The sequence below is a fragment of the Epinephelus lanceolatus genome, chromosome 16 (assembly GCF_041903045.1).
Source record: "Epinephelus lanceolatus isolate andai-2023 chromosome 16, ASM4190304v1, whole genome shotgun sequence".
Taxonomy (NCBI): domain Eukaryota; kingdom Metazoa; phylum Chordata; class Actinopteri; order Perciformes; family Serranidae; genus Epinephelus; species Epinephelus lanceolatus.
The window spans coordinates 43382579-43393728 of NC_135749.1; positions in this window are offsets into that span (position 1 = coordinate 43382579).

The window sequence follows — 11150 nt, forward strand, 5'->3', positions numbered from 1 at the left end:
CCATCTTCCCATCACACTTGTGGCACCTGTCAATACATTCCCATCTCTATCCTTAATCACCCTAACCTGCTGCACGTCCTTCCCATCTCTATCTCTCTGCCTCGCCAACCTGTATAAATCAGTCTCTCCCTCCTTACTGTCCAACCTATCATACAAGTTGTCGTTCACCCTTTGTTTGGCCTTTGCCACCTCTACCTTCACCTTACTCTGAATCTCCCTGTATTCCTGTCTACTCTCTTCAGTCCTCATACTGTCCCACTTCTTCTTAGTTAATCTCTTTCTCTGTATACACTCCTGCACTTTCTCATTCCATTACCAGGTCTCTTTATCTTCTTTCCTTCCAGATGACACACTAAGTAATCTCCTACCTGTCTCTCTGATAACATTAGCTGTAGTTGTCCAGTCATTTGGGAGCACCTCCTGGCCACCCAGAGCCTGTCTCAGCTCCTCCCTGAAAACCTTCCTTTTTCAGCTTCCACCACTTTGTCCTCTGCTCTGCCTTTGTCCTCTTCATCTTCCGCACCACCAGAGTCATCCTACACACCGACATCCTATGCTGTCTGGCTACACTCTCACCTACCACAACTTTGCAGTAACCGATCTCCTTCAGATTACATCGTCTACACAAGATGTAGTCCACCTGTGTGCTCCTACCTCCGATCTTATAAGTCACCCTATGTTCCTGCCTCTTCTTAAATAAAGTATTCACTACAGCCATTTCCATCCTTTTTGCAAAGTCTACCACCATCTGTCCTTCCGCGTTCTTATCCTGGATACTAAACCTGCCCATCACTTCCTCATCACCTCTGTTCCCTGCCCTGACATGTCCATTGAAGTCTGCACCAATCACCACTCTCTCACCTGTAGGGATATTCTGCACCACTTCATCTAACTCCAGAATTTATCCTTGTCTTCTAACTCACATCCTACCTGTGGGGCATAACCACTAACAACATTGAGCATCACACCTTCAATTTCTGGCTTCAGACTCATCATCCTATCTGACACTCTTTTCACCTCCAAAACATTCCTGACAAACTCCTCCTTCAGGATAACTCATACTTTATTTCTCTTCCCATCCACACCATGATAAATCAGCTTGAGCCTTGCTCCTAAACTTCTAGCCTTGCTACCTTTCCACCTGGTCTCCTGAACACACAGTATATGCACCTTCCTCCTCTACATCATGTCAACCAACTCTCTAGCTTTTCCTGTCATAGTCCCAATATTCAAAGTCCCTACTGTCAGTTCTAGACTCTTGCCTTTCCTTTTCTCTCTCTCTGCCTAAGGACACGCCTTCCTCCTCTCCTTTTCCGACTAACAGTAGTCCAATTTCCACTGGCACCCTGTCGGTCAACAGCACCAGTGGCGGTCGTTGTTAACTCGGGCCTCCACCAATCTGGTATGGAAGTTATATTCGTGATTTGCATGTTTGATTTGGCATAGGTTTTATGCCGGCTGCCCTTCCTGAAACAACCCTCTGCATTTATCCGGGCTTGGGCTAGCCCAATGAGAACACTGGCTTGTGCCCCTTGGGGCTGCATTCCAACCATATTCAAACATACTGTGTATTGTTTTACCCTCTTTTTTTGTAAAGCACCTGGAAAAAAATTTTCACTGATATTGTTATCTACTTTGAATTTGGACTATGTGAGGCTTCATGATATGGTTCCATTGTGTTTTCAAGCAAAGATATCACAGTTCTAGTCATCAGCAGCGTCTTTATTCAACATGCCTGTGGATATTCTCATTTATCCAGGTCATAGTTATCTCAAGGCAATTGAATTGAACGCAACTGGACTTACCACAAAACTAAGTCCAGTTGCATTCAATTCAATTGCCTTGAGATCTTTATTCAAGAAAATATTCAAATGTGTTGAAACTTCTATAACTTTTTGACAGAAGCACTTACAGTGATTCTGACTGTTGGGGAAAAACTTACATGATTTCTTTCCAATGAGACCATGCATATACATGCACTAAAGATGAACAGCTTTCAATTTACTTTGAGTATGCCTTGGATAGGGGTTTTAGGTGAAATGTACAGGATTGGTTAACTTCTCACCTAACTGCAGTGATGTACACTGTAACCCAGGATACTGTGACATCACTGTTAGGTGTGGTTAAAGGTGCAACAGATATTATCTAACCACATCTATCTGTGATGCTGGTTGCTGTCAGAGGTGAAACAGCCTTGAAAATACAGACAACTTTATTAATCCCACCAGTTAGTGTTACCCGGGGAGACAGGTGGAACACAGCTATTCAGTCTGCTGTAAAGTCAGCAAACAGTCTTAATGTTATTCATGATTTTCCATCTATAGTGTCAAATCAAAAATGCCTCCTCAAATGATTTTTCACATGGTTTAGTGTTATGTGTTATGCTGAGCAGATATTCACATGTAAAAGGCACAGCCTGTTGAACAAAGTTACTATACACTGTGAATTTTAAACCTATTTTTTCCCCACATTAAAGTGGTGGTTTTAATTTAACAAGGAGGCACTGCTGTACACAGGGGTAGGTGGAGGACTACAGAATATACTGACAGCAAAAGGCTCACTCACTGGTCCTGAAAGGTTAGCCAAGAGTCAAAATGCATCCCCTCAGCAGTGACATGCTCTGTGTCCTGCAACATGAGCTGTGATCAGCAGTTATCTCTCTGCTTCCTCTCTTGACATCCTGTCAGATTCCTGCTCAAAACACATTAAAGGAAGCCATTTTGGCACCACAAATGATGGGAAATCACCCACTTGAAAGTCTGAGTCAAGTTGTTGAGCCAAATATTCAAGTAGTTTTACAGACCGAAACCAGTCTGGTGGTTTGCTGGTCCAAGACAGAGAACAATAACGGAGAGAACATTTTGGGTTTCATTTCAGCATAGGAGCATTTTGTTTCTCTCAAGCTTAAGAAGACTTCTACAGGATAAGGCTGGTGCTGTTCTATATACCGCTGCTGGAAATACTCACTACAGCACCAAATGTGTGTTAATCCACCATTGAAACTGCACTACTTGCGCTACTTCCTCCTGTTTGAGTATTGCTGATAAAAACAACAGTTACCAGCTGTTCTTTTTTTTTTTTTAAATTATTTGTGAGATGTTTCTAAAGATGTACATCTTCAGTAGGAACCAAGAGTTTGGGGCTGAGAGCCACAGACAGGCTGGAGAAGTCAGAAAGTATTGAGAAACAACACATTGGCCATGTTTACATGCACATTAATATTCCCTGTTATTCTGAAAATGACAATATTCTGAATGTAATACTGCCATGTAAACAACATTAAGACATGAGATATGCGGGTATTATTCGAGTTTTAATAGGATTATTTGGACATGTATATAGAGCATTTGCACTTAATCCCAATTCCTATTTTAACCCTCAATCTTAATTCTCAAGCTCAACCCTCAATCTCGCTAGCCCTCAAAACCAAGTGTTAAGGGCTATCTTGTGACTTTAAAATGGGACACCCCTCAAAGGCAAATACGTCTTAAGACTGTTGGGGGCAGCAATATGCCAAAACTCCGTCCAGTCTGTCAGTTCAGCGAAGAAGAAATATACGTCATCAGTAGTCATTGATAAAAAGACATGATGAGTTTGTTTTTTTTCCTAACACTTTATTTCAATTCTTGTACAAAACAAGCAGTGACAGACATGAACAGAACAAATATGCCAGGGTTAAGAGAAAAGAAAAAGAAATAAAATAAACAATAAATGAATAAAAAAGTTCAGAAGCTCAAACAATTAAATTGTTTACATATTTTCAGAGTCTTTATAGCTTTGGAGTTTGTGGAGTGCTGAATGGTTTCTAAGTATTGCTGCATTTCATTCATAAAAAGGGTTTTCTATTACAAAATTTACTCTTATGGAATTTTGCTAAGATAATAGATAAATGATATAGAATTGTTTTTGTTTTGAAATGCTGTCATCATAAAATCCAAACAAAACATCTTTGTACAGTAGTGAAAATAGAACATAAATGTTGCAACGAATATACTCGACAAAATCTTTCCAAAAAGTGACAGTATAGGGGCAGCCCCAAAACAAATATACAGTTACCAAACAACAATCTTCGACAATGCCGTCTGCAGCTGTGCTGATTTCATATTGAAACAGAATGCTTGATCACTAGGGGAATAGTTGCCGTTGTGACTGAGAATTATGTTATGAATATGAACAGTTCACAAGTTACAAATTACTCACTCCCATAGTTTTTTTTTTGGAGCCTGCTTGCTTTTTGTAAACTTGTCTTCATTGGTGGCCCTGAAATGAATCAGGGCTTGTGTTTTGTCTGGTGGCCCTGAAATGGAACAGAGATAATAACATTACTTTTTTTTATTTATTTATTTTTTTTGGGCTACCTGTCAGATATTCGTTAAGTTATTAGTTTAGTTTCATGCAGTATTGCAAGTATTATCACAATGAATACTGTAGTCAACATCCAGCAGAACTGGTGAGGCTGTTTACACAGTCACACATGTGTTATATGGTGACTTTCATCCACGTTAACGTTTCACTCTTTGGGTTATAAGTTGATATTCAACCAAATAACCAACAACTGACGTAACTTATTCAGCGGAAAGTCACCAGATAATACGATCACTAACGTTAACCTGCAGCTGTAACGTTACCAGCTGCAGACTCTACAGCTAGAGTAGATGACACCGTCCGGTCATCTTACAAAAATGTCGATGCAAACATTTCACGTATATTAAAACAACTTAACAACTACATTATCACTGAGAAAAATGACTTTTTGTAACTGAATGACAGCATACTCGGTTATCAGAGAACCGGGGTTACGTGCGGCGGGGCAGGCAAGCCGTCGCCCACGACCAAAAATATGTGTTACGCTACAAAGAGGTCTATAGTCCATAAAATGACGTTAAACTAAGATAATGCAACGGTTATCATAATTTTAAAACAACTATTAACGAGGAAAATACTCACATTGATAACTCTGCTTCCTTTCGCTTGTCGCCGCTATCTTGCATTGACTGAATCGTCTGTACTCGGCTGTATAGATATATATACGTAGACGCCGCATCGAGTGGGTTTGCCCGCTGCTGCGATACATCAACGTCGCCGCTAAATTGGATGTGGCAAGGCTGCACTGTAAACTAATAGAAGTGAATGGACTTAATTTCATAAAGCGCCTTTCTACAAAGAAATGTACGTTAATGCCTCTTTATTCATTCACACACACACTAATATACTTGGGAAACAGTTAGGCACCAAAAATAATGTATTTGATCTTCTCAGATGGCTAAGATAAGAACTTTATTGATCCCACACAGGAGTAATTCACGTTACATCAGCTATAGAAAACAAGGTAGTGCCGAAAAAAAATACACAGTATATACTGTGTATTTTTTTCTGCATATACAGTACAGGCCAAAAGTTTGGACACACCTTCTCATTCAATGCGTTTTCTTTATTTTCATGACTATTTACATTGTAGATTCTCACTGAAGGCATCAAAACTATGAATGAACACATGTGGAGTTATGTACTTAACAAAAAAAGGTGAAATAACTGAAAACATGTTTTATATTCTAGTTTCTTCAAAATAGCCACCCTTTGCTCTGATTACTGCTTTGCACACTCTTGGCATTCTCTCCATGAGCTTCAAGAGGTAGTCACCTGAAATGGTTTCCACTTCACAGGTGTGCCTTATCAGGGTTAATTAGTGGAATTTCTTGCTTTATCAATGGGGTTGGGACCATCAGTTGTGTTGTGCAGAAGTCAGGTTAATACACAGCCGACAGCCCTATTGGACAACTGTTAAAATTCATATTATGGCAAGAACCAATCAGCTAACTAAAGAAAAACGAATGGCCATCATTACTTTAAGAAATGAAGGTCAGTCAGTCCGGAAAATTGCAAAAACTTTAAATGTGTCCCCAAGTGGAGTCGCAAAAACCATCAAGCGCTACAACAAAACTGGCACACATGAGGACCGACCCAGGAAAGGAAGACCAAGAGTCACCTCTGCTTCTGAGGATAAGTTCATCCGAGTCACCAGCCTCAGAAATCGCAAGTTAACAGCAGCTCAGATCAGAGACCAGATGAATGCCACACAGAGTTCTAGCAGCAGACCCATCTCTAGAACAACTGTTAAGAGGAGACTGTGCGAATCAGGCCTTCATGGTCAAATAGCTGCTAGGAAACCACTGCTAAGGAGAGGCAACAAGCAGAAGAGATTTGTTTGGGCCAAGAAACACAAGGAATTAGACCAGTGGAAATCTGTGCTTTGGTCTGATGAGTCCAAATTTGAGATCTTTGGTTCCAACCGCCGTGTCTTTGTGAGACGCAGAAAAGGTGAACGGATGGATTCCACATGCCTGGTTCCCACTGTGAAGCATGGAGGAGGTGTGATGGTGTGGGGGTGTTTTGCTGGTGACACTGTTGGGGATTTATTCAAAATTGAAGGCACACTGAACCAGCATGGCTACCACAGCATCCTGCAGCGACATGCCATCCCATCCGGTTTGCGTTTAGTTGGACAATCATTTATTTTTCAACAGGACAATGACCCCAAACACACCTCCAGGCTGTGTAAGGGCTATTTGACCAAGAAGGAGAGTGATGGAGTGCTGCGGCAGATGACCTGGCCTCCACAGTCACCGGACCTGAACCCAATCGAGATGGTTTGGGGTGAGCTGGACCGCAGAGTGAAGGCAAAGGGGCCAACAAGTGCTAAACACCTCTGGGAACTCCTTCAAGACTGTTGGAAAACATTTCAGGTGACTACCTCTTGAAGCTCATCGAGAGAATGCCAAGAGTGTGCAAAGCAGTAATCAGAGCAAAGGGTGGCTATTTTGAAGAAAGTAGAATATAAAACATGTTTTCAGTTATTTCACCTTTTTTTGTTAAGTACATAACTCCACATGTGTTCATTCATAGTTTTGATGCCTTCAGTGAGAATCTACAATGTAAATAGTCATGAAAATAAAGAAAACACATTGAATGAGAAGGTGTGTCCAAACTTTTGGCCTGTACTGTATATATATATATATATATATATACATACATATAGGCCTACATATATCTATATCTATCTAGCTATATATATATATATATATATATATATATATATATATATATATATGTATGTATGTATGTATGTATGTATATATATATATATATATATATAACCCTATCTTTCAGGCAGCAAGCCCCAGCGAGGTCTCTGCGTTGTGTTAGGTGAAGTATACTGGGGCAGCAGGGGAGACAGGGAAACAGGACTCAAACTGGTGGTTGAGGCGGAGCAAACTTCCCTCATTTATTGGCCTTACAAGACACAAAACAAACTGTCCTCAGTTTCCAAGGCACATATTAACACTTGAATTAAACTAAATATCAAATACAGAATAAAAGAAACTTCAGCTACCTCTGTTACAGTTACTGATTAGTCAGCTACAACACAACTAGCTCCACACAGTTAGTGCATCAGTATAAACACATTTCAACATAAAAATTACAGGAATTGTCCCATCTTTAACATAACCACTCTTGGGACTGGCGTGTTTAATAAAATTATAACAGACAGTTATGTTAATGACTTAAATAAAGTACAGTGTTTGGAAACCCTCCTTACCTTACAAGACACAAAACAAACTGTGAACTACGGTGGCTGCGGAGGGTCAAAAAGACTCAAAACTACAGTGGACCAAAAAGGACAGAAACATAAATACCGCCCTCTGCTGGTGAACATAAACTCACTCCCTTACATATAGATATATATGTATATATATATGATGTGTATATATACTGTGTATTTTTTTTCGGCACTACCTTGTTTTCTATAGCTGATGTAATGTGAATTACTCCTGTGTGGGATCAATAAAGTTCTTATCTTAGCCATCTGAGAAGATCAAATACATTGTTTTTGGTGCCTAACTGTTTCCCAAGTATATTAGTGTGTGTGTGTGAATGAATAAACGAGAGGCATTAACGTAAATTTCTTTGTAGAAAGGCGCTTTATGAAATCAAGCCCATTTACTTGTATTAGTTTACAGCGCAGCCTTGCCACATCCAATATGGCGGGGACGTTGACGTACGGCTCAGCGCTCGATGCAGCGTCTACGTATATATGTCTATGCTCGGCTGGGTTCGGCTGAGCTTGGCGGATGATACGCAAAGGATTCTGGGATAGCACTTATTGCCAAGGGTGGTCCTGGACAATCTTAAAAGTGAGGGCCATACAGCCTTTATTCTTGACCCTCAACTCAACACTCTGAGAATCGGGACAGCACTAGCACTTTGCGGGAGCGCAGATTTTTGAGACTGAGGGTTAAGATTGAGGGTTAAGATAGGAATTGGGATTGGGCCATAGAATATGTATCTCAACCGGGTTTTTACCGCAACACACAGCCTCTTGAATGTTTACAGCTGTGTGTTGTCATGGATACTTTGTACACAAACCAACTCACCGTCAGTTTTCAAGGCTTATGTAGAGATGCATGTCCTAGAGAAAAGGCCACATTTCTGGTCTGAAGGAGAAACACACCTACTTTAAAACATTCTGAAAAGACTTGGATATTAACAGGTTTTTGGATAAACGCAAATACCACAACACCAACCTTTTTTTTTTTTATTATTATCATTATTTGTAACCCAACCGGGGCGGCACGGTGGTGTGGTGGTTAGCACTGTCGCCTCACAGCAAGAGGGTTACGGTTCGATCCCGGGTGTGGGAGCCCTTCTGTGCGGAGTTTGCATGTTCTCCCCGTGTCAGCGTGGGTTCTCTCCGGGCACTCTGGCTTCCTCCCACAGTCCAAAGACATGCAGATTGGGGACTAGGTTAATTGATTACTCTAAATTGTCCGTAGGTGTGAATGTGAGCGTGAATGGTTGTTTGTCTCTATGTGTCAGCCCTGCGATAGTCTGGCGACGTGTCCAGGGTGTACCCTGCCTCTCGCCCGATGTCAGCTGGGATAGGCTCCAGCCCCCCCGCGCCCCTCAAGAGGATGAAGCGGTTAGAAGATGAATGAATGAATGAATGAATGTAACCCAACCACCACCCCTCATAGTAGGGACCTTTTTTCTCTTTTTTTCTGTCTTTTCTTTCTCATTTTTAATGCTAGTTATTCAACACTTTCTTTTCTTTTCTTGTCTTTGTCTCTTTTTTGCATTTAGAAGTGGAGTTTACATCATTACAAACAAAAACAACAGCAAACAAAAACTAAAGAATGAATCTCATACAACACAGGGACAAACAGTATAATAATAAGAATAAAGACCAGTCACTGTTTTAAATTAGGCCGCATACCTTTTCTCACCACCCCTCAGCTTCAGCAAAACTTTTCCCATCTGTCTAAGTAACCTTGGTTGTATGTATTATATCCTTCAAGAATAAATAGGTGTTTAAAAAAGCCCTTAAATCTGTAGATGTTTAAAGATTCTTCTCCAGTTGCCTTATAAATGAACCTTTTCCCCAATGATATAATGAAATGAACAGTATAGGTCTTTGTTTCTGTAACATTCCCCAACATCACAAAGAAGAGATCAAGCGCCAGGTGGAAATATATATCAAACCAAAAACCAGTATCTATGGTATGGGTAGTCTAAAGTTATAAATGTTTCAGTTTATCTTCCTGTTTTGCAAACTTTTGTGATTTTTTATAGCTGGTTGAAAAAAAAAAGTTTACAATTCCCATCATTATTTTTTTCTTTTTAAGTGCATTCTAAGAGCAGAAACCAGCTGATTAAAGGATTGGAGAGAACAAATAGTGCCATACATTTGAGTGTTTGTCACTCACAAGTTTTCTGTCTTCATTAACAAGTCATTTATAAACAAAACATATTGTCAGAAAAAGACTCTTCTAAAAAAATGTTTTCCCTTCAGTCACAATATTGAAATTAAACTATATAACATGCTGCAAAACCTTGTTTCTGCCCTCCGAAGGATTAAACTGAAAGCATAACCAACTCTGTGTCACCTCCTTCAATAACACAGAAAATATTCTAAGTATCTTCTCAACTGAACCCATGTGACTAGGCTGAATTTGCAAAAAAGGGTAAAAATTTCTTTGGAACAGCGGGAGTACCTTCCAATAACTAAAAAGCAGTCATTCTGCAAGTGCATTTTTTGAACAAAGGCAGCCTTTACAGCAAGGCATAATACCCACCTATTTCATAAATATTATTATATACAACACCTCTTCTAATTCTTTCTGGTTTATGACTCCAGAGGAATCCAAAAACCTCCAACAAGTCCACCACTGGTAGGACACCAATTAAAATCCTGGTTTGATCCAAAGATGCGGAATGACCATTTTTCACAATAATCAGAGTAGTAGTCATTGTTGGTTTCGGTATTTTGGGGAGATTTAGTAAGACTCGGATAATACTTAGGTGGATGAGGAATGGGAGAGACTTTTTCAGGCAAAAAAAACAGATTCATTAATCCACACAGTAGTGAAATGTTTGGACATGTCCACTTCTCTACTGTCAGTCCTAAAACTACCTCCAGTAACAAGTCAATTTATCACATCTAGAAAACCAGCTATCCTTTATAAAACAACCTAAAATCAAAATTAAATATCCATTAACAAAAAACTTGCCTCAGAATCTTAAATAAAACAGCCTGTCCTGATTTCTCCCTGCAGAGGGAGCTTTACCACCACTGTACTGCTTTCATTTGGTCAAAGAGCAAATGTGACTTGATTAGGAAAATATCTGCTGTCTGACATGCCGGAGTTTATGGTAAATGGACCTGCATTTGTATAGCGCCTTTCTATTCATCTAGTGACCATTCAAAGTGCTTTTTATATGAGGGGCCGTACAAGACATAATTCATTCTCACCCTCTCACACACATATATTTTCACTCTCATATTTATACATTTTCACTCACACATTCATATATTTTTACTCACACATTTATACATATTCACTCACACATTCATATATTTTCACTATCATATTTATATATTTGAACACACACAGTGATACATTTTTCTCTCATATTCATATATTTTATGCACACAATCATACACTTTGCTCTCATGCACATGCAGTCATTTAATACTATAAGTAATATATGTATGTAAAAGGAATGTGTATGTATGTTGAAAGAGAATATATGTATGTAAGAGAAGAATGTATGCATGTGTGAGTGAGAGTATAGTGGAAATGGAAGGAGTATAG